At 34.9% G+C, this 25,105-nt stretch overlaps 1 protein-coding gene across 2 annotated transcripts in view; it reads left to right on the top strand.

Moving 5' to 3' along the window:
* The window catches only part of LOC150103436 (Na(+)/H(+) exchanger protein 2-like), a 154,226-nt gene that overhangs the window by 60,799 nt on the left and 68,322 nt on the right, over positions 1 to 25,105 (top strand). The window contains exon 1 of one of the 2 annotated variants that reach the window (XM_090397439.1): positions 1,982 to 2,006. The exons of the other annotated variant lie outside the window; for it this stretch is intronic. The gene's annotated coding sequence lies outside the window, so the exon portion shown is untranslated. Of the gene's footprint in view, positions 1 to 1,981; positions 2,007 to 25,105 lie in introns of those variants that run through there. 2 annotated transcript variants of the gene reach the window in all.

Raw genomic sequence — 25,105 nt, 5'->3', positions numbered from 1 at the left:
CTAATTCCTGTCCTGAGCTCATGCAATGCTTCACGCATGATGTCCTCTGCATATATACTAAACAAGTGAGGAGAAAGTAGACATCCCTGTCTAACTCCTTGTCTAACCTGAAGCCAATCAGTCAATCCAATACGGTTCTTACCGCGTCTTCTTGCTTCCTGTACAAGTTGGCTATCAAACTGATAGTGTGTTGAAGAAAACCATTCTTTTCATTACTTCCCACAGTTTCACGTGTTGAACACAGTCAAAAGCTTTTGAGTAGTCTATGAAACACATTACCATAGAGAGTCTGAATTCTTTATACTTTTCTATGATCTGTCTAATGCAAAGGATCTGATCTCAAGTATCCTTAACGTTCCTAAAACCTACTTGTTCCTCGGGCATTTTTGCCTCAGTCCTATTTAGAATGATCTTCAACAAGATATTGCTCGCGTGCGATATTAAACTAATAGTTCTTACAATCCTTGATATCTCCCTTCTTATGTAGTGGTATGAAAATCGACTTCCTCCAGTTTCTAGGCCACGATCCTGTCTCTCATGAACACTCTTCTCCCTCCATCTTCTGCGGCCTTAATTAACTCTTCTAGGATTTCATCTGCACCTGGGGTCTTATTGCTGTTAAGCTATAAGACCTTGGCTCCTTTCCAAAGCATTTTTGGTGAGTTCACCTCACTAGTCTGCAAAAAAAAAAAAAAAAAAAAAAATCATCCAACCGAGTTGTTTCTTCTGTGAACCCACTAGGAATTACTCTAACATTCGATGTAGTGGGATGTGCCTGAGTTGGAAGGTTTCGGAGTCTTAGCCTTACTTTGGCTCTTACTAGCTGATGAACTATACGACAGTCTGCTTCAATGACAAGAATGCACATCAGAAATGCTTGTCTTCCACCAGGATGTAATTGATCTGATGCCTTAACCTATCAATGTTAGATGTCCAAGTATATATTCATCGTGGGTGTTTCTGGAAGCAGACACACCCACGTTGAAACACATTGGTAATAATGAATCTGTTAGCTTGGGCAAATTCCAACTGTCTTTCACCACGGGTGTTACGTTCACCCAGGTCGAACATGCAGCACTCATGCCTAACTCTTTTCTTTCATACTTTTGCATTAAAGTCCCTAAGATGTAAAGTATATATTTCATTGGTAGGCCGTCCAAAACAGTCTATAAGTTTTCATGTAATTCCTCACTCTCTTCATCAGGCCTATTTCTGTGGGGATGCATAAACTACCACGATTTATACCATGGTAGGATGAGCCTTAAGTCTAATACAAATCCTATCATTAATGGGATTATATCCAAGAAGGGTTCTCACCTGAACTGTCTTCAATATCATAATTGCCTTTTAGATCTCCTTTTACTTCGTCAACAAGCCGGTAGTCTTTCTTTCTCCGTTTTTAGAAAGAAAACCCACACCGGATTTTATATTGATTCTCTTTCAATTTATCATCGTTGACAAACGTCTGGCACCATTAAGACTCTGGTATATCGAGCACCCTCTTTTTTTGCTCCACTTCCCTGTTAATAGCTTTACTGAATCTTATGTCAATAAAATCATTCATAGCTACAGAATTTCTTATCACAGAGTACTACAAAGTACCATAGTTACAAAGTTTCCTTATCATCTGCTTCTCATCATATTGATGATACAGAGGCGGTCCACTGTGTTACCATTCCTTATGATAAGGGTGTCGTTGAAGATATAGCCGAACTACATAGATATGTTGGCTCTACAAGTGTCTTTTCGTCCTATTAACAAGATTTCTACTTTTCTGGGCTCTGCAGAAAATAAACTATCACCTTTGACCCACTATGGAGTCTATTAAATTCCTTGCCAGTGTGGGTTCTCATATTTTGGCCAAACCGGTAGATAGAGGGCCGTGAATCGTTGTGAACATCTAGACAACATTAAATTCCATGAACATGAATAGTCATGACTTATAGAACATGCTTTCTCCAACAGGCATCGAATCCTTTGGAAGAAGATTAAGGTTCTTCATAAAGGTAGTTATCTTATGCAACGCTAATATAAAGAAAGTTGCTACATCTTCCAATGTAAACAGTGATGGATGAAAATTATCTCTTTTTTTTATGGGAAATAGTACCTCTTCACAATTTCGGGAAGTATTTAATTATTTTTATAATTAATCAATGACCTCTTGTGTTAGGGCCTTAATGTATTGAGCCATTTCACTCTACATTATGTACGTGACGCATTTTCATTGTTGAATCATTCGGTTTCTGTTCAAGTTATTTTGAACTGATGATGCAGTTGAAACTGAGGTAAAATTCTATGCTAATAACCAAGTACATAAGTAAATGTTCTTGTACTGTACCACGGTACTGTCTTCATTGTTGATGATAAAACGTTCAGTGCAATATATAAACGTAAGCTTTATACCTTACACGAGTAAAGTCCTTATCCTTATAAGGACTGGCTTAAAGGGGCGAAGCAAGAATGCTTTTCATCTTCCCCGTTATCTGTAGAGGACAGTGTAGGGATAAGGTGTTATTGAGCTATTAAAGCTCTGATCATGGCAGGAGGGTAACAGCAATATAGCCGAGCATCAGTTAGGAGTTCATTGGCTACAGCATTGCCATTCATTACCCTCCAAGGGTATTAATCACCGCATCTCACGGTCGATTATGCCGTTTATTTATATATATTCTTATAATGTATAAAAATAAAGGGTGTATTGAAATAAATAAAATTAAAACAAATTTTTACTTTGATTAAAAACAAACAATGTGAGAATTCCATTACAAATAAAACTTTGCGTATTAAAATATATATTAATTGTTCTTCTACTAGACTCAACCTTATGGTTATTGGAATAGCAATAGTTTTCTATGAAATAATGATTATGGAACAAGGTGGTTCCCCATTGCCTTCCTTGTCCTACAATAAGTACTACAAATCTGTAAATGTGTATGTTATAACTTTTTTAATAAAAAAATCATTTTCTAAATGACAATCCTAGAAAGTCCGATTAAATCGAAACATTTTCCATTGAGCTTTGAAATAACATGTGCGTGATATCTTTAAAGAAAGAAATCACCTACTAAATAATCCAACTATTATCTCATTCAGAACAAAACCTTGACAAACATATCCGCTCAACAAAACTTCAATTGTCCACTTTTTTTTCTCCTGCCATTGTTGATAATAATTTCCAAATAGTTTCGTTAAAAAGAACAAAAAGCTCTTTTTTCCCCAGTCCGCCCAAACCGACCGAAGATTTACGGGATTCCATGACGTCATCTTAAGTCCTCTTGACCTTTGCGAAATTCGACGCGTGTATTAATCGCAGAGAATACCAGAGATTATGGAGATAACGAATTGCTTGGCTCAATTTAATATCTTTTTTTTTCCCTTTTTATTTCCCCTTAAACTTATTTAGCTTAACCGAGTCGGTTATCTGACGTACCATCACAGTAGATTAGTTTACTTTTGTGTGTGCATGAGAGTAAAAGAGAGAGAGATAGAAAGAGAAAGATGTTATGCAACACTGAGGAAGTTTTGCATGAAAAGAAAGAGAGATAATCGAAAGAATGCACGAAGATGTAACCTTTCTGTACTAGGATATTAATAAAATACTTTTAAAAGATTTTAATGAGACCTTTCAAAAGGTAATAATCCGATTATTATATTTATAAATACTTAAAAACATACGAGTTTGTGCTATAAAAGTATTGCTTTATTCAGGTTGTCGAGTTTCTTCTTTCATTAAAGAAAAAAGTGATCAATTATTTCGAATAATGCGACTTTGCTCCATAGTAACCGCTTTCTGAATTAAAATCTCTGAAATCCGTATAAGACAATTCAGTTTAACAAATAATTCAGGCATGCAATTCACAACGATGTTGTGATGCTGCTCAGGGGAGGAGGGAAAATCTGAGGTTTAGTTCAGGAATCTGACTGAGATTCAAAGAATTTCTTAGATTTTTATCAGTTGGATGCTAATTAGGCTAGATCACTGGTTGTCGATGTTTTTAAGCGAATTTAAGCAGGGAAATTCATTAGGCTTGCTTTGCACACAATTGTTATTCGCTTACAATCATATCTGAAAGTATAAAAAAAAAGTGCGAAGAATTATAATTGGCTCTCCCCCCCCCCCTTCTGCATACAGATCTTAAAGAGCATCTCAAATCCGAGTATACAATCCTCAGGTCAAAGTTTGAAAATGTTTTGGAATTAAATCAGTTCACATCTCTTTGATGTGCTAATTTCACCGATAGACCGTAAGGCTCCAACCCATAGCCAGATCAAATTATGTACCACAGGAAGAAAAAGATTCCCATACATGAAAAGTTATAAACCTGTGGAAGGGCTCGGCTATTGCCGTTACCCGGCCATGACTAAAGCTTTTTAGCTCAATAACACTCCATCCACACAGATTTACTTCATTCAGATGACGGGATAAAGAGTCAAGGACTCAGTCCATTGCCCAGTTCTTTTAAGAACTTTAAGAATATCATTATTATGGGTGGGTTAAGGCTCGTCGATCACCCAACACCTTTATGGTTTAATTCATGATTATGTAATTTTTTAAGGGTCAAATATCTGGCCGAAGGATCTCAGGATAAATGACCCGACGAAAAACTTAATTGAAAAATAAACCGGATGACCAATTTCTTTGATGATCGGATGCTAATTACAATAAAAATATTTACTGATTTTTAAAATTACTTTAATAATAATTAAAAAAAACACAGTTTTGTACGTGACTTTATCTTCTCTTGATTTCCTAATGAAAACGGAAAACCAGAGACAGCAAGTGACCCATAGGCGTAATGTGACTATCTCTAGTTAATAGCAAAATATCACTTGTGACCTAAATTCATTTATTTATGATGATCTTTCTTATTAGATTACGTAACGATATAACTTACGTCTACATTTCGCAACATGACTGAGTAGCTATTCGACCGTGCTAAATTATTCCAAAATTCTGTGCAAAAGAATTTTATTGAAATGATCATTTGGAACCCTGACGCAGATTAATTGAACAACCTCAATTTTTATTTAAATCGAACCACTTATAGAATCCCAAAGCAGCAAAATGCGTCGAAAATATACATAGTTCAGTCAAAATATTATAATCACCGTCCCAGTAGTTCATAGGTTGCCAGAAATGCCGCAATGTCGGGGAGGCATAGACTCTATAAGACCGTTGAAAATTGTCGGAGGTATGCTGTACCATCGTTAGGATTGCTCTCCATAGAGGAATGTTCAGAATGGAGGATTCAAATACCAGATCTTTTTTATCTACATAATCCCAGAAATGTTCAAAGGAGTCCAACTTCGGCGGCCATGGTAATGCTAGAAGTTGTTGTCCTGATAGAAGAAACATTCTTCAATGTACCACGATGTGGCAGACCTACAATATCCTGCTGGAATAAACCTGTGCCTTCTGGGAAGACAGTCACAATGAAGAAGTGTACCTGATCATCCATAACGGGTATTCTATACATTCATCGATCTGTCTACATGTAAACCTTTATTTACATATTTTGGGGCTATAATTGGCAAACGTTTGACATATTAATAATAAATACTGTAGGATCTCTAATTTTATTATGTAATTTCTGATTTTAGTTTAATTTTTCCTGGAAAAATTAAGCTAAACAGAAGATGCTTATAATACACCTGTTGTAGTAAATAATAAGTCTCTAGCAGATAGCGGGGAATATGAAAAGCACCTTGCTTCACCCCTAAAGACATTAACATTAATAACATTAATGTCAATAGTCAATTTCGATGTCTTTTCCACCGTGTGGTGGCCGGGATAAGAGCGACTAAACTGGGATGCAGAATTTCACTCTCTTAGGTTTTTTTCCGAAATTTTGGTCCCGGTGAGAGCCGCTTAGATTTCTAGGGGTTTGCCCTGAGGGAGAAATTTGCGTCTCTGGGGAGGGTGTTTTCCGGTGTGGGCCTTGTCGGTGGATGCCTTTCCCTGGAATATGAGTGACTCTGCTCGGTGATAGGGTGAGCCTGCCAATGAGTGGGCCAACGCTGAGTTGGACGATCTTTCGGCCACTCGTTGGGAGTGATCCGGGAATCGTCTTAATTTTTAGAGAGGGCTTTACTTTAAAATCGCCCCACTTTAGCCCATCCATGTCGTACGAGGCGACTAAAATGGGTACCCAGGGAGGGTAATAGATGGCAATGCTGTAGCCATTGAAGTTCTAACTGAGGCTCGGCTATTGCTGTTACCCTTCTGCCATGACACTCCATCGGGTACCCCATCTATACATTTTTTTTCTACAGATAACGAGGAACATGAAAAGCATTCTTGCTTCACCCATGTAGCCAAAAAAAAAAAAAAAAAAATCCGATGTCTTTCCTAAGTTTAGTAGAAGATTCTGCTGATAGATCAAATATATCAAAGTCATCTTTTAGATTGAGGAGCATAAAATTGCCATGCTACAGCTTTGAAAACTATATTTTTGTAGTTTGTCAAATTTATAAAAAAAATTATTTCGTTCCCAAAATTAATCCACAACGGTGAACTTGTCGTTTGTTAGCCAAAGTCGCACGCGATGAATCTGCATGTGTGAGAATGTAATTAAAGATTTACTATGGTTTATTTTTTTTATTTCGTCAATATCATCGTGTGCACTTATATTTGTATTCAAAATGTAAGTGCACATTTGAAAAACAAATTTAAGTGAGTAACGATGCCTGAAAAATGAACATCACGCAATCTCCGATAAGCACATCATGCATACAAACAATTTGCCCATTTTAATGCTTTTGTTGTTTTAACTGAATCCAAAATTTTTCTAGGTCAATTCGTTTTATTAAAAATCTAGTAGGGTGAATAAAATCAGAGAAATCTGAAGACAAAAGTGCTGAAATAAATCAATACGAAAACTCGAAGAGCTATTTGCAGTGAAATCATATCCTTTAAAACTTATCCTTGATATTAAAACCATTTACCCATTTTTACAGTAATTCTCTTGCGTGTAATAGGATACATAAAGAAACGCAATGAAGTACGATCGTGCAAAACTGCGAAGTATTGAATGAGTAATTACCTGGACCTTGTTCAAAGTGCTGTTAATATCAGTTATGCTGACACACACACACACACACACACACACACACACACACACACACACACACACACACACACACACACACACACACACACACACACACACACACACACACACACACACACACACACACACACACACACACACAGTGCTTTTGCCACTCTGGTTAATGTGCGAAATGATTTTCAAAAATGATGTATGTACTCAACCCTTTCTTTCTTAAGTGCTGAATCCTTTATTACCGTAATGATTTTTTGAAATCTTAAGATGAATAATTTTAATGGGTAGATGAATATTATTATCTGGTGTTGGACCATCACCACTGCCTCCGTGATTATTGAAGGTTTGAAGTGGCTAGAAAGAGTTCAAGTTCGGTCTCTATAGGCAGCGTTTTCGACAATCTAACCTTAGCCCACCCACGGCACAAATAGTGTCACGAGACCTCTGATTTATTTTTTCCCTTGAATGATGTATCGGGTACCTGACAATTACCCGAACCCAGCTTGGCAAATTATCCTAACCCATTTTGGCAACGTATCTAATTCCTTGAAAACTCAGTTTAATACATATTATATCGTAGTTACTTAACATAGAATTAAAATTATTTTGACGAACGTGCTGATAAATGTTATTAAATATCTGATTAAAAAACATGTACCGGGTAATTACATAATTCTCTGGATGGCTCTCGGTGTCTAGTACCATGATCTCGTGAAAAAAAAAAAAAAAAGAAAAAAAGAGAGAGAATTACACAATTTCGACACTGCTTCCGCTTCATCATCAGGAGGTATCACAAACGCAAACGGATTGTAGAGAAGTAGGAGAACCAACAGATGTTAAACTATTGTATATTTTATGCACTGAAAACAATAATTTATTATTCTCTTAACTACATTCAAAACATACTTGATTCTTATTATGAAAACTATCAAAAACACATTTGTTTATACAGTAGTTCATTATTTAGGGAAGAATTTGTAGGCAGTTGATTTCTTTCAGTAATAAATAACCAAGGAAAGGAAAGACGCTTAAAAAAATCATGATTGAGAGTAAAACAAGTCCATTAAGTCATTAAATTAAGTTTCTAGTATCTGAATTAAATATTTAAAGAAATAAGTTTGTATTCCAATCGTTAAAATACAGTATTTTAAATATCAGTTTTAAAGTTAGAAAACGAACATTATGAATTATATGATGATCAGAAGATAACTAAGAATCAGAAATGTGGCAAAGAACTTATTGTTACAGGAAACAAATTGATAACAGCGAAGAAGAAAGTCAGATAACAGAGAAAATATCAAAGAAGTAACGCAGTCGAAATTTAATGTTAGACAGGTAGTAGACAACGATAGGCAAAAGTAAACTGAAGCAAGCTGATACCCGAGAAGAAAGTAAGAATGCCAAAGGAGAGAGAAAGAGACAGGATGAGAAACTAAGAAGCCTGTGAACAAGACGGAAACAGAACGAAGAAATAACCAAATAATGTCACTTTAAATTTACAATTATAAATTTAAACAACTTCAGTTTTTATTAATTAAAGAGTAATTAATTTTATAATTAATATTTAAGGAAATCAAATTTTTATAAATTAAAAATTAATTAACATACTTAATTTTATAATTACTGCTTCCTATAATTACTTTTTTATTTGGCTAGATGGGTGAAGCAAGAATGCTTTTCATTTTCCCGTTATCTGTAGAAGAAAATGTATGGATGGAGTAATATAGCGCTACAAGCTCTGATCATGGCAGTAAGGTAACAGCAATAGCCGAGCCTCAGTTCAAACTTCATTGGCTACAGCATTGCCCTCCCTGGGTACCCATTTTAGTCGCCTCTTACGCCATGCATGGGCTAAAGTGGCGCTATTCGTATCCCGACCACCACACGGGGTTATAATATAATGTAATTGCTAACGATTAACATTTCTGACATAAAGGGTGAAGCAAAATGCTTTTCATACTCCCCGCTATCTGATAGGGAAACAATGAGTGGAAAAATGTATGAGCCAATTGCTCGCCCTGAGCAGGCTTGAAGATTAAACATCAGAATTGGAGTTTAAGATGGCTTTGGGGCTTTTATGTTGGAAGTAATGTGTTGCTTCGTAATTTGCAGCTAGTTGAACCAATTTTTGAAGTGTACTGATGCTTTTGAAAAGAACTTTGTTGCTATAGTTTGCAGGAAAGTGTAAATATAGGGGACATCTGGGTCCCGATGGAGTTGCACATTTCTTACGAACCGTGGAGCGTTTAGAATCATTCGTAGACATTTATTTTGCACACATTGTAACTTGAGAATATCAACAGTATGGCTCCAAGCCGGAGAAGCGTAAATGAGTATATTACGAACCATCAATTTGTAGATAAATAATTTGATTCTGGTTCTGTTATAGTTATTAGGTTCTGTTATAATAATTAGCTTACTGTTCCTGTTGATTAGAGGATAGAGTTGAGCAATGGCTTTTGATGTCATTACACAGAGAGTAATATAATTACTACCCATTAACCATTAACGTTACTGACAGGATGGGTGAAGCACTAGTGCTTTTCATATTCCCCTTTATCTGTGATGACAGTTGTTTGGGAATGGGAGATTTGTGAGCAATTAAGCTCGCCCTCTGGAGGCAGTTGTGTTAGCTATGATCAGTTGAGATAAGAATAGCCTTCTTTTGTGTTTGTAGTAATGAGTTTCATTGTAATTGGCAGCTTGTACGATCAGTGGGTTTGAAAGAATTTTTCTGTAAGATCACGAAGAAGGGAGGAGATGTATAGAGTGACGTTTCTCGGTGAATCTGTGAATTTCTGATGAACCACGGTGCATCCAGGATCATCCTAAGGCATTTATTTTGAATTCTCTGCAATTTTGAAATGCTTGATCTTGAAGTGTGACTCCATGCTGGTGAGGCGTAGGTAATGACTGGACGTATTACCATCCGGTAAAGAAGCAATTTATTATGTAGGTTCAATTTGCTCTTGCGGTTGATCAATGGGTAGAGCTGTGCTATTATTTTGGAAGATTTGGAGCAAATGAGATTGATGTGCTTGTTAAAAAGGAGTTTCTTATCCATTAATACCCCAAGATATTTGGTCTCTGATTGCCATGGGATCTTATGACCAAAGAGCAGGATGTCTTCTTTATTGCAGACCTTTCTCCTAGAAAACATCATGGCTGAGCTTTTGAGGGGGTTCACTTGAATCCTCCAGTTGGTGAACCAGTTTGCTAGCTCATTGATACTTCCTTGGAGTCTGGTGATTGCTAGGCGAGGGCTGAGCGATTTTGCTAGAATAGCGGTATCGTCGGCATAAAGGGCCGTAGTGGTTGTTCTTGAATTGAGAGGAATATCTGCTATGTAAGTTGTGAAAAGTATTGGGGCCAAAAGAGAACCCTCAGCTACTCCCGCCAGAATTTTGCGCCTTGATGACACAATTCCGTTGAGTTTTACTTGCATGTATCTTTCACTAATATATGAGTATATGAGTTTCATTAGTTTAATTGGGATATTGTTTTCAATTAGTTTGAAGATAAGGCCTTGATCAAAGGCCTTGGCAACATCTAAAAATACAGCAGCAATGTGAAGGTGCCAGTTAAAACCATGGGTTATATGTTCTGTTAGTCGGTGAATTTGTTGTACTGTGTTGTGAGCTTTGCGAAACCCAAATTGCTCATTTGGGATTATTTTCTGTTTGTCCACTGCTGATTATAGTCTTGATAGGATGACCTTTTCTGTTACTTTGCCAAGACAGGAAAGAAGACTGATGGGCATGTAGCTTTGGGGAAGTTGTGAGTTATTACCAGGCTTTTTCAGAGGTATAATGTCAGCGATTTTCCTATCTGTGGGAAAGTACTGGAATCTTAAAATGGAATTGGTAATATTAACTAGATGAATTATGGTTTTCCGTGGGAGTAACTTCATTATTCTATTGGTAATGCCTTCGGGGCCGGGAGCGTTTTTGTTCTTCAGATGGGAAATAATATTTATTATTTAATATTTATTATTTCTGTTCGAGATGTGGGAATGATGGTTTCTGAATCATTCTTAGGCTGTCTTAATGCTTTTCTAATTTTATGACGAACTTTGTAAATGAGATTGATATTTAAGTTTACGTAAGATGGGCCGCACTGATTTTCCAGATTGTCAATTAGAGCTTCTACCTTTTCTTCATCTGAGTGTGCAATTCCAAGATTGGTCTTCAAAGGGCGAAGGGGTTGTCTTTTGGTACGAAGAGATTTTACAAATTTCAACATGGAGTTATTTTCTGGGTTGATTTCCATGAGTTTGGATTCCCATTTGGAATTCCTGTGTATCTGGAGGGCTTCTCAAACCTCTCTGTTCAGGTTGTTTGTCCTGCGGGGCTCTAGTGTTTTGATATCGCTTTCTGGCTTTATTTTTTGCCCTAATCGGGTCCATTATATCTTCTGGGATCCAGTTGGAAGCGTGGAAGATAGTGGTTTGAGTGACTAATGCTATTGCTTTGTTGATGTTCCTAGTTAAATTGCTTACAGCTTGGTCTATGTCTTCTTTTTTACGAATGACGGGGGGGGGCGGACCGATGTGAACTGGGAGAACCTTAGATAGCTTGTCCCATGGTAAGAAAGAATGATGGGGGAGAGAGCTGATCTTGAAGTCCTAGCCTGAGCAGGATGGGATTATGATCTGAGTTAAACTCTTCTAATGTCTCCAGCTGGTATTGATATTTGATGTTTCTGAGGATAACTATGTCTAATACATCAGAACTTCTTGATGGGCTGTAGTGGGTAGGCTCAGTGGGTCCAGCTATTATTGATGAGTTCAATGTTGGTGGCCGTACTTTGGAGTTTTCAATTTGTCAATCAAAGTACAGCCTTTGGAGTTGATTGACGAACTGAACCAAGCCGTATGTTTGGAGTTTCGGTCTCCTGCTATACGTATGGAATCCGTGGAGCCAAGGATGGAGTCTAAGGCTACTGTCAATAGTGGAATGCTGGGAGGATTGTAGCTGCATAGATTTTGAGTTTGCCTGCGTTATTAGTGTGCACCTCCACACCTGTCACTTCAAGGTTTAGAGTTTGGGGGCCGGTCAACGAGTTGTGGCTCAAATAATTTTTAGTAAAAATAGTTGTGCCGCCTCCAATGGAGTTAAGTCTGTCTGTCCTATATAAAATATAACTTCTTAGTCTTGGGTTGTTTGATGGTCTGAGGTGGGATTCACTGATCAGGATTATGTCTGGATTGTATCTCTTTGCGAATTCTTGCAGCCCGAGAATTTTATTTGTTAAGTCATTGGCATTCCATGCTGTTATCATGAGAGAATTCGATTTAATATTTTTAAACATTATAGAGAGCTGTTAATATGGATTGAGTTTCTAGATAAAATCTCTTTCTGGAAGATGGTGAGGTGCTTGCTTTGCTGAATTCGTATAGCATTGTTGCAAGTGAAGAGGTTAAAGCTGATGTGAGTTTGGAGCTTGTTTGCTCTTGCGATGAAGGAGTCTGAGTTCTTACCGCTTCCGCATATGATTTGGACATGGATGAAGGTCGAGTGCCTTCCTGTGCTGCCAAATGTGAGGTATTATGATCTGGAGGGCGACCTACTTGGTTGTTTGTGTCATTGCTTGGAGCGTGGTTCGTTCTTGTTGATCGACGGTTTTTTGGATGGAAAAGGCATCCCTTGTAATTAGCGGGATGTGGTCCTCTACAGTTGGCACAGGCAGGTGTGGATCTGGGCTTGGTGCAGGAGTTGGTTTGGTGACCCTCACCGCATTTTAGGCATCTGTAGGCAACTCTGCACAGTTTTTGGGCGTGTCCGAACCTTAGGCATCTGTGGCACTGCCCTGCCGATGCCTTCTTCCTTAGAGGTTCAGTTGTAATTTGAAGCTTACAAATGTCAGTAACTTCATAGATTCTTTTTTGTGTATTGGAAATTTCGACCAACACCAATGTCATTGGTCTTTAATATGACCTCAGCATCCTACTGACTTTGATTGGGGTCAATCCTTGACTGATGAGGTCAGTTGTGATCTCATCAGTTGTGATGCCCTCAGCCACCCCTCTTAGAGCCACTTTTAGGTTCTTCTCGCTTGTTAGCGCAAAGGTGTGGAAGGACAATTTAGAGTTGTCCAGCATTTCCGTCATCATGAGATAATCTGTGACAGTGGTAGGATGAATCTTTACATACTCGTCAGTATTTCTTGCCCAGGAGAAATTGATATTTTGTTCCCCTAGGGATATTGAGACTGAGGTCCATTTATTTTTATCTCGAAGGATAACTAGAGGGATCTTTTCTTTTCTATCTTGGGTGACTTGATTTTCGTGAGTTGTTACATCCTCTTCCATTCCATCTTCCGATGTTCTGCGTCTTTTATTAGATTGTTCCTCCTGTGAACAATCGAACTGTCGGGGTGGAACAGGTGTAAAGTCCCCTTCGATGTCCACATCATCGTCTTCGGTGTCATTTACTTGAGTGAAGAGATTCAAGCAACCAGGATATTCCGTTTCAAATTTCTTTAGAATGAATTTGAGAATGTCAAGTGACATATCTTTGTTTAAATTAATATCTTTTACATTCTCCATCCTTGGGTGCAATGAAGGAATATTCCGATGTCTTATTTCTGACGACTTAGGAGGGTCTATTCACAAATCCCTCAGACTCACGCAAGAGTCTACCAGCTAAGCAATGTGTAATCACAAAAATAGTCAAAACGAAGAAAGCTTACCTCTAAATATATCATTCGGAAGTCCCAACAATATCATACTAATCAAAAACGCGAGACTAATACTAAATACACGTAAACGCTAACTAACGCCATCTTGTCAATCCAATACCAATTCAATCTATTTAATCCACTAACCCTAATACTAATATAATTACTACTTCCTATATATAAACTTATACAGTTTATATACTATTATTTGGAGGTGTATGATATATTTGAAGTATTTATAAATGAAAATATTTCAAAAAAGATAGCATTTGCTTATATCAATGCATAATATAAGGAGTACAATATATTTATATAATAATTATTATTTTTGCTTTATTACAATATCAGACATATTGGGGAATATTCAATAAGTGAACGTTCTGATGTTGAATACAAGTGTTTTTACTTTATTATGAGGCTATAAAAGTTTATCAGTTTATTTTGAAGGTGTCTCGCAGACGATACTGATTACAGTTGTGTTGTTTCATTTGCCTTCCTATTTCTGTTAATTCTCATATCTAATATAGCAATAAATCCCCTACAGCTTACAGTATTATGCGTTACCAGTGTTGGACTCATTGCAGATCACAATATTAATAAATAGATCAACATCAACAGAATTTACTCCGTAATCGTATTTTTTTAGACATAGTCATGCATTATATTTTCATGTATTGACTCAACTGTTTATCGAAATATTTACTGTGGAATTTTCCCCTTCGTTGAATTTACATGCGATTTTATCCTCAATTATGTTTGATAATTTTCCTTTCTCGATAAGGAATAAATTCTGACTCTAATTATGCCCCTGTAATCATATTTCTGAAGGCCACACGCATGGTCCAGCAAAGACACCGATTATAATAATCTCTTGTTAAATAACCCTAAGCCATTGGGTGCTGGTGAATAGAATAGCGGACAACAGAATTACTCAAGGGCTAACGGAAATTGCAAAAGGACATTTCCTTTAGACTATTTCCTCTTCAAAATCTTCAAACAAAATAAAAGGAATATATACATATGCAAAGAATTTTCGTCTCTGATTGTATTACGCTTTTATTTTATTTTATTTATTTTTTACTTTTTTTTTTTACGAGGAGAGTAAGGCTATAAGTCCAGTGTTAATAATGGCCGTTTATTTAGCGGGATGAAAATACTGAGTTTCCTGGAAGGCGGGAACTCTTCCATTTCCGTATTAAAGTGTAGCTAACTCACTTTCACTTGAAAAGTCCTAATAAAAATTCTTTGAGTCCTAGACAGGATTCGAAACCAAGTCTTTCCATTCAAAGACTACCAATTAAACTACCAAGGATCTAATATAATATAGTCTTTTCTTATTAATGATAAAGGACTTTTATTGTGATGCAATATTGTGAAGTATATTACACTTCTGAGATGAGATTCATTAGATTAATAAATCCGTAAAAATAGATCAAACCTGAATAACATTACAAATAAAGTCCTGTATTCCACTTCCGGAGTATACGTTTCTCTAATATTTCCCTGATTAGTTAAATAAATGATCTTTTCCAATTGTTTGTTTAGGTGTCATGAAATTTAAGCACGCCATGCGACCAATAATAGATTTAAGTCATCACGTGATATTCTACTTAATGACGTCACGTTTTGTACGTGTACAATCGATGTCAGAAAGAGACATAAAGGTTTTATTATAATCTTTTGCCCAAGAACGCTGTTCGATCTGTCGAAATAACCACAAATGACCACGATTAGGGAGAGATTTTGATCTTCCTTATTGAGCATGCGGAGATGATAACGATCGCAAACAAGGTACGAGTACTGACAGAAATATCGCAATACGTGATCCTATCAGTACTGTTATGCCTATTTTATTTGTGCTTGAATAAAATACCCACTTAAATTCAATACGACTACATTTGAACAAAAGGATTTTAACCGTTGTTTCAAGTCATATCTGACAGCACGATTCTTTGTCTATGAGTACAGTAACAACACGAAAAAAAAAAAAAAAAGCGCAAGGAACACTTAAAAAAATAAATAACTGTTTAAAATTAAAGAGGCGATGAGACGTATAAATCTAAATTGATAATCAGGTTGCGTTATTTTTTTTTTTTCTTCCAAAACATGTAACAAATACTCGTATTACCCAACTATAAGCGTCGACGGCTGATTCTAAAAAGCTTAAGCCTAATACTCTGAAAGTGATTTCCATTGGTCGACACGAATTGCGTGTTACTGAATTTCCCAATAGGCTGCTTTTCTACAAGGTCAAGAACGAACCACCGTCCGAAACTCAATGGCAGAAAGTAGTTCAAAGAAATAATTCATGAGGAAAATTAAAGGGAATGCTGGACTTTTCATCCGGCAAAATAGGCAAACCGGTCAGAAAAACACATTCAGTTGACTCCAACATTTTAAAAACATCTCGTAACTAACTGGACTTATCAAGCCTTTTCTAAATCAATAAAGTATATAAAGATGGTTTATTATATTCTGTTGATTTTTCTATTATTTGTTTTTGAAATAAATATATTATCCATGTAGAACATACGCAGTTAACAGACATAATACACTGATCGCATAGCCTTAGTTATTCCGATTGTAATTCCAACCAATACAGGTTAAACTAGAGTCCATCTTGAACCTATTTCCTTCTCTTTATTTAATCTTTCTGTTCATTGCAATATATACGTATGCTGTCCAGTTAAGTAGTTCGTTTGTTTCAAACGTTAGAGCCTTTCCTCTTATTCAACTTTGGGTAGATCATCGCACAACACTACAACCTACAACTCACAGCCTTAGTTGCCTCAACATGATCCTACATACCTAACATGATCCATTGTTAACTACGTGTGCGTCACGTGTAAGGTAAAGAAGGCTACATAATAGGGAGATGTCTAAAAAGATATTGTTTAGAGATGTAAAAATGCGATCAAAGTTTAAAAAAATTCTTTTGAAAAACGGTCATAGGAAGAACAAATGAACACAGACTTCCGTGTATCCATTAAACGTATTTTCAATATGCCATTTGTTATTGACATGAAATGAGTCAGACATCATTGATGCAGTTTAGTTTAGTCATTGGAAATAACGTATATGTACTGGCTTCATCTCATTACATTATAATTTGCAATGCACGCAATACAAATGTAGTGACATGACGTCACACGGATCATCAACCAATCGCCAGCTAACAGGTAATGGCTTTTGATGTGCTTTGTTTTCATTTCATCGAAATAAATAATAATTAGTCTCTAGTATTTATTACTTTTTAAGGTAGTTGAAGTTAGATTTCAAATAAAAATCTTAATAATTCTAAGACAGACTTTTGTAAAATTCTCAACTGGCGACAATTTAAATCACTAAATGCAAATTAATATGCCCTGATTGGTATAAAAAATTGACTTCTGTTCCTTGTTTTGCTAAGCATTTTTAATGCTAATGAGATAGATCTACTTTCCTTAGTTCTTCCTGAACTAAGGAAAGTAATATATTTTTCAAGGGCGAATGAAAAAAAAATTACAAGGGAAAACCCATTATGTGTTATTAGGTTAGAAGAATTTCCGACACTGTGTATGTCTCGTTATTTGGAAAGAAAAAAAAAAGTCCACGTAAAGAATTATACCTATGCTTGTATAAAATTCCACATATTTTGCACAAGTTAAAGCCAAACAATCCTTTGCACATCTAAAACAACCTTTCAGTCTTGGTAAAATTTCTAAGACTAATCTTATTTTGTTTCCCAACAACGTCTTAGTTATGGTCGCTGATAAGCAAGAAATATTTTCCTACCTCGAAGGTTGTACAATGAATAAGCTTTAAAATTTTTTTCTTTAAAATCAAGAAAAAACTTTTTTTTTTTTTTTTTTTTTTGGAAGTAACCCATACGAGAAATTCAGATTTTGACAACAAAATAATAAATTTAAATAAGATCATCACTGTAGTAGCCAATGAGATCAACGGAAAACAACTAGATGAACGCTTACGAGATTCATGTCATCTTTCGCTGGTGATTTCAACTCTAGGTGGCTCTGGAGATCATGGCCTTGTACAACAATACTGGAACGACGTTGGAATAAATATGAAAGCGGACTTATAGCTTTGATTCTTGGCTTTTCAATCAGATATTTTCGACCGGTTATTTAACGCAATAGGTTATAACATGATGCACATGTTCTCATCAAACGCGAGAGGTTTGGAGCTATATACAAAAAAAAAAAAAAAAAAAAAAAAAAAAGAACTAAACTAGACAAGAAACAGTATTCGCTTTTCGATTTCTACATTATTAACCTTCCTTTGCATTATTTATAAGGGCTCTAACATATACAAAGAAACCTTCTTTCGGAAAGCTCACGACTGATGTCAATATGAATCCCCAAACTGGTCAAAAAAAATGTTTGGAGTAAATACTCTTGAACTTTCCTTTGCAAGCTCTTGAACTTTTCCTTTTAGAGATCATAAGTCACTAGTGAATCTCCTTGGAAACTGGTTTAAATCATGTATTTGGATTAACCAGTTCGCCCGAAGTAAAGTCTTCAATGGAAAGAGAGGGAGGTCACATTACTATAACTTCACGTTTGACAAGACAGGAAGTCTGTGTGACCCATTCTCATGAAACGTGTCTCACGTACAGAGCAATTTCATAGTTCACTTGAACTTTATGAAGTAGCCTGTTCCGGGAGAAAACACTGGAGAACAATATGGCCTATATATACCTCTCCCACACTGGTCACATGAAAGCATGAAATGTTAATTTTGTGCTCATTTAAAAATTTTTTAAATTTAAAAATTTTTTTGTGTTAATTTTAAAATTTTCGAAATACTGTCCCTCTGCAACAACTGCAGTTTTTCTGTGCATCTTTAGGATACCTATTTTTGTCGTAAATTTTTTTACGACAAAAATAGAACTTTTTCTCTCATCCTCTACTGGAAAAAAAAAAAAAAAAAAAAAAAAAGATGAATTATCCAGCCTCATACAGTGCTGATTACAGTGCCGTATTTAACTACTATTATGCATATAATTCATTCTTTGTTATCTATTTACGACTTTTGTCGTGTTGCCTAGACAACATGGCAAGCAAATGTCTCTACTGCCACTTCAAAGTTCTGAAATGTACTGTTGCAATTTCACAATTACTGTTTTTTCCAGACTGCTTAATAAACATGCATGATTGCAGAGACATACGTCGGCCAGTCTGCGAAATTTTTTGACTGTCTTCTTATTTTTTGATTATTTGCAACAGTTACGGCATCATTATTATTTTAACATCATCGATGATACGCTGTATAAAGATATATAAGCTAAAGATGAAAAATATAAACAGAAATGTCTGAAAGGACATTTTTAAAATTAATTTTGAAATAGAATTGGATGTTATAAAATCTATTGACGGATTCGCAAAACAAAATTGGAAAAAAAAATTGCAGATGAAATAAACATTGATAAATGTTATTTTTTAAAAGATTTTATTATAGAAAAAATACGATTTTAAAGGAAACATTCTCGTAGGAGATTTATTTAAATTTATTTCGTGTTTATATGCTTTTCCTACTAACAGATGGCACTGTACCAAAATGCTACTTATATATTATGTCAGCGATGTCCAAATCATTAATAAATGTTATTTTTTAAAAGATTTCATTATAGAAAAATTACGATTTTAAAGGAAACATTCTCTCAGGGGATTTAATTAAATTTATTTCGTGTTTATATGCTTTTCCTACTGACAGATGGCACTGTACCAAAATGCTACTTATATATTATGTCAGTGGTGTCCAAATCATTGATAGATGTTATTTTTTAAAAGATTTCATTATAGAAAAAATACGATTTTAAAGGGAACATTCTCGCAGGAGATTTAATTAAATTTATTAATTAAATCATGGCTCAGGAGCAGCATGCGGCTCTCAGAGCAATTTTGTGCTTATTATAAAAGACAAAAATTCATGATTCATATTTTTCACAGACATATCAATAAATATAAAAATATACATAAAATACATTACATATAATATTTTATATGTAATTAAATAGCCTAATAATATATAATTATATGTATTTGTATGTGTTTTTAATAATTATTTTTTTTAGAAAAATATCTTGCGGCTCGCGAACAACTGGAAAACGTCTTATGTGGCCTAGAAAACTTAGCCATCCCTGTAATAAGTAATAAAAAATCAATTTTTTTCAATACTAGTATGGTTTTCTGAATTTTATTTTTATCTTATTTTACGATCATTTTATTTAGGTAAATCGATTTCTTAGCTTGGGAGAAAATTTTCGGGTTGAATACGAAATAAATTTATTGTAAAAATGCTACAAATATTCTCGCTATATTGCAAGTTCTCGAAAGTTTCCTGACATAACAAAACGATCATAACTCTGAGCCCCCCCCCCATCCTTCCCGAAACGAGAATTCTTTCGTAGGAAGAAGTGATAATTTAGACTACGCGTGCGATTTAAAATTCATATGATAATTCAACATGCCTAATAAGCTACTCTACATGCACGGTTAATTGTAATGTTGCACGTCTGACATTTGAAATCTTTATATGAATTTTAAATCAACTTCGTAGCTAAGCTTATCGATTTAGCATTCAATTTTAGGATGCAACCATTTTGTGGCATGTAGAGGACGAGATCGGAGTTAAAATATGAAAACAAATTGTGTGTGTATATGACTATTCCAATCACATTTTTTTCTGTATATTCCTGTATTAAGCAATCTCCTTAATAATTGTAATTTCTAAAACAAAGCCAAAATGGTCCATAAAATTAACTGCTAAATAACTCCTTGTCCACGCGCCGAGCTGTCTTAAGACATCAATGAGATGTCGGCAATTTTAACTTCCGCGTGTTTCGACACTAACTATGACCGCGTGGCCTTGACAACTCTATTTTTTTTTTCCCCCGGTAAAAATAAATAATTCCCTCTGTCTCTCCAATGTCTGAAATACAAGAAAATAACAGGAAACTTAAAAAAAAAAAAATGATTCTCGATGTTCAATGTTAAATTCTTTTAGCTGAGCGTTATGATATTTGGAATTATTTAATTGGATAATTGTATTTAATTTAAATTTTATTTTATCTTGTTTGACGATCAATTTATTTAGGTGAATCGATTTCTTAGATCGGTAGAAAAAAAATTGGTTTTTGCGTTCGAAATAAATTTATTAAAAAGGTTACAAATATTTGCAACATTTTTAGAATATTACAAATAACAAAAATAATAACAAAATTAAATTATATTTTCATTCATCCCCGGTCTCTTGCTCGCTGCTACAGTAAGCAAGAATAATATCCTTTTATAAAAATAAATACATTATTTTAAAGATATTTTAATAATACTGTTTACTACACTACATTGAATGGAGGTTACGTATTATTATTGTCAATCTGTACTGCCTTATAAATGGCACAGAATTTAAATATAAAGACCGATCGAGTGCAACCATATGCTGATTTTACCTGAAATATCCGATTTCTCGCAGCAGCAACTTCACCTACTAATAACAGCTTCCCGAATAGTAAGGTAATACTCATGGAATGCAGGCGAAGGTAAATTGGTTTTAATATGTCATTATTTTCTGAACGTGTTGTTAGTTTTATTAAAAATTATTTTGCTACTGCCTTTCAACTATCATTACGCAAAGCATTCCAGAAATTCTGCTGGTATTTTTCTATGGGAATTCATTTTCAATTTCTCCCAGATTTCTCACTATTGAATTTCACTGTGAACAGACTTTGGCTTGTGGCCAGTTCTGACACGTGAGATTGAATATACATGCCGGTCACAGTATTAAATGTTTAACTATTATGCACACACATACATAGCCATTAATGTTTACATACTATAACAATTTAGAATGAAAAAAAAAAAAAAATATATATATATATATATATATAGTGTTCGATATGTTTGTAATAAAATGAATGACGACTTCTATAGAAATATTTATTGTATTAATTAAAATATACTTCTCGGCGATCGTATTTCTTAAATACGAAACTGAATTTGTTAAAAAAGCAGACGATAAAACGTTAATTCACTTAGGATAACAAAAGAACATAACTGCAATTTCTGCAATTAATATTATGCTAAGTAATGGCTTTTAAAATATGTAAGTCGTATTAAAAATTATTTACTTCACCAAATTATTTCCTTTTTTTTTATTTTAAAGGGAAAATAATGTCACCATTCATATCAATATGCGTCTGCTTTATTGTAGGAATTATTTATTTATTGATAGTGGAATTTCATCGGATGACTAATAAAGCGTACATTAAAATTTGGTGAAAATTTAGAAGGTAGGTTTTTTTTTTTTTATCATTAGGGTACGAAGTCTTTAATAATGATTTACTCATGATTAAGTCAAGAATTTTCATAATTATGTCAAGAATTATTTATTGATAGTTGGAGGAATTTTCTCCCGTAATTAATAAAACATACATAATATTTTGTATGAAATTTAGAAACCGATTTTCTCTTATTATGGATTGAAATATATAATCATATTTCTACGATTAAAATATGTAGGTTTATGGCGAAATCCTGTAACGAAGAAGGAGAAACAAAAGTAGCAATTATGGCATGGGAAGAAGTTCGCATTAAAGCGAAGGTCAAAACGTATCGTCTGATTCGGGACGTAATGAAATATCTGTATAATGTAGAGACAAATAAGTTTTCGTGCTTCCATCCAGCTTTATTGCAATTAATAATGGAAAAATAGTTTGCAGTAAGAAAATTATAAAGCAGAAGGAAACACTTATAGTAAAAAATATCATTTAATGGTTGGTGTTTATATTAATTAGATATTAATTATGTGGAAATCAATACAATAGTTTCTTTCTGTCTTCTCTCTCTCTTTTTTTTTTGTTTTGTTTTGAAAACGAGGGAATATATAGTCATTCGAATTCCAGCAAACTTTGTGCTATCTGAAATGATGACATAACATACAGTTTCAGCCATTTGCTGTATTCTCCGGCAGGTTTACCTATTTTGGAAGAAAAATAAAAGCTTCAGGGAGAAAAAAAAAACTCGAAGCACCACGTGTGTACTTTGTGGAAAAACCTACTTCCTGTCCCATTTAGGATACAAAGCATTATGTATATTTTACACAGTGGATAAAAATTTGATGTCGGTTCTCACATCCTTCTTTTGCATTCACTTCTGAGTGCTTCATTGTAATTCTTTGCATAATGGTCAATGCATGCTATGATTAACATCATTATTATTACGTGATACAGCCAAGGAATCCAAGGACTCATGGTGTAAGGGCACTTCATTCCATACAATCCACCATCTATTACTGAATTCATCTACGGTCTACGAATAATATTTTGCCACTTAACTGCGTGTGATCTCTGGCCGATCAGTCTGTATGAGGGGTGTAAAATCTGAGTTATTTGGATAAAAAAAACTGTTCGATCTCCGTATGAGATCGGCTTATACACCTTCAGTTCAAAAACTCATATACTCTCGTCACAACGAGAATCGAAATGAGATCTTTTTTGATCGAAAGGCGTAATGTCCCTTTCCCTCTTTTTCCTATATTTCAGCAAAAAAAAAAAAAAAAAATTCTATGCCAATAGCAATGTCACATGAGCTATATTACTATTCTCAGTTCCACTAAATGCGTCCTAAGTCTTATTCAATTTCAACCTTTTGTTACTTCACAATCTGTTTGTAATTAACTCTCAGACACTACACAATTCAAGAAAATCACCAGTTAAATGGAGATAAAAAATGAAAAGAAAAAAAACCAAACAGAATAATCATGTCTGGTAATCTTTTTTCTCCCACTAATCTTTGGAATGTTACACATGGGCGGTGACGTTTACAACGACACTGTTTACTCTTCGAAGGTCATTGCGATTTCTTTTGTGTGGCTATAAATCACGCAAAGCGACAGTCGTTAAAATATCAATAATTTTAAAGTCACTCCCTTTGTGCATCTTGCGAAACACACATACACGAGAAGAAGAAAAAAAGTGAAATGTTTCCACCTGTTTGTCCACTTTTCTGCTATTTATAGTAATAGTCACGGTGTTCCCGTCAGAATATATTTAAAATGTACCAATAAAATATGCAGAAAAATAAAGTCTGTCGTTCGGGAACAAAGAGACTGCAATATAAAATGGAAATCAAGTCATTTGTTGTGATTACCTTTCAAGTCATTAATTGTATGATATGAACAAATGTTGGGGAAAGGTAACATGTATAACTTTTTTTTTTTTTTTAATCCGTAAAAAAGGGAGGACACTCTCGAGTCATACAGAAATGATTTTAACTGTTTTTACATGTTTCAAGTACCTTTGAAAAAGGTTACACAAACGTTCTGGTTTTGGAAGTTAAATCTAATACGAAACTCGGGGAGTTGCAGATAGTAACTTTTTAAGCATGCGCAGTGTCCTTGACTACATACCATGAAACTGAAAGAGTGGAAATACATAAGATGGCGAAAATGTGCAGGTACTGAAAGAAGCGATTTGGGAAGTGTCTCCATACGTTGCAGCAGTATGCGCGTCACTCCAAATCAACACCATCGCTTCTAGCTTTTATATTAATACCGCAATTAAAAGATCGGAAATTTCTTCAACCATATGTATTTTAAACAGTTTGAAGACAATCAGTTAATGGAATAAATATTATTTAAACATTGATTTCACTATTTGCTGCATCGACCGTTACTGTATGTTGTAATTGAACTTACAAAATGAGCGAATTTACAAGCCAGTATCAGTAAAATTTTGTCAGCTGATTACATTTTTTTTTTATTTTAATACTCAATTGCTAATATGCCCCAAAGCTTTTTTTTTTAAATTCATGTTTTATCCATGGAATGTTTGGCTTCTGAGATGCTTCCAGAGAAATCTCAGAAGCCAAACATCAAAATCACTATCCAATATTTTGAAATGATCACACCATTTGAAACAAACAGTGTTAGTTAGGACTTAGGATCACGACATGTCGGAAGTTATCTCGTGCTCTCTCTCTCTCTCTCTCTCTCTCTCTCTCTCTCTCTCTCTAATATCTTCAAAATCAAAGGTAACCATGAACTCAGCAATCGGTAATAGCGAAGGGTGGAGACTGATTCTCCTTTCTCGGATTTCCAAAAGTTTATTAGGGTTAAAAGAGTTCCATTTACATATGTACATATAATGAAAAAAGGCAATTATTACTATATGATTATATAATTATGGTCATCTATGTTGATACCTTATTCTCCAAATTTTGTTTATCCACCTGATCATCATCAGGTTCGCAATTATTAATCTGTCCATAATCTGTCCAAGAACCAAGTGCGGGGAAAAGATCATTGTATATTTTTGACTGTAGATCCGTGTGTGTGTGTGTGTGTTTAAGGGGCCCGTTTGGCTC

This window comes from Typopeltis vanoorti, chromosome 9, assembly GCF_054136105.1.
Source record: "Typopeltis vanoorti isolate ZY-2024b chromosome 9, IOZ_Tvanoo_1.0, whole genome shotgun sequence".
Taxonomy (NCBI): Eukaryota; Metazoa; Arthropoda; class Arachnida; order Uropygi; family Thelyphonidae; genus Typopeltis; species Typopeltis vanoorti.
The sequence above is the reverse complement of the archived record's forward strand: the minus strand, read 5'-3'. Positions and strand labels throughout refer to the sequence as shown.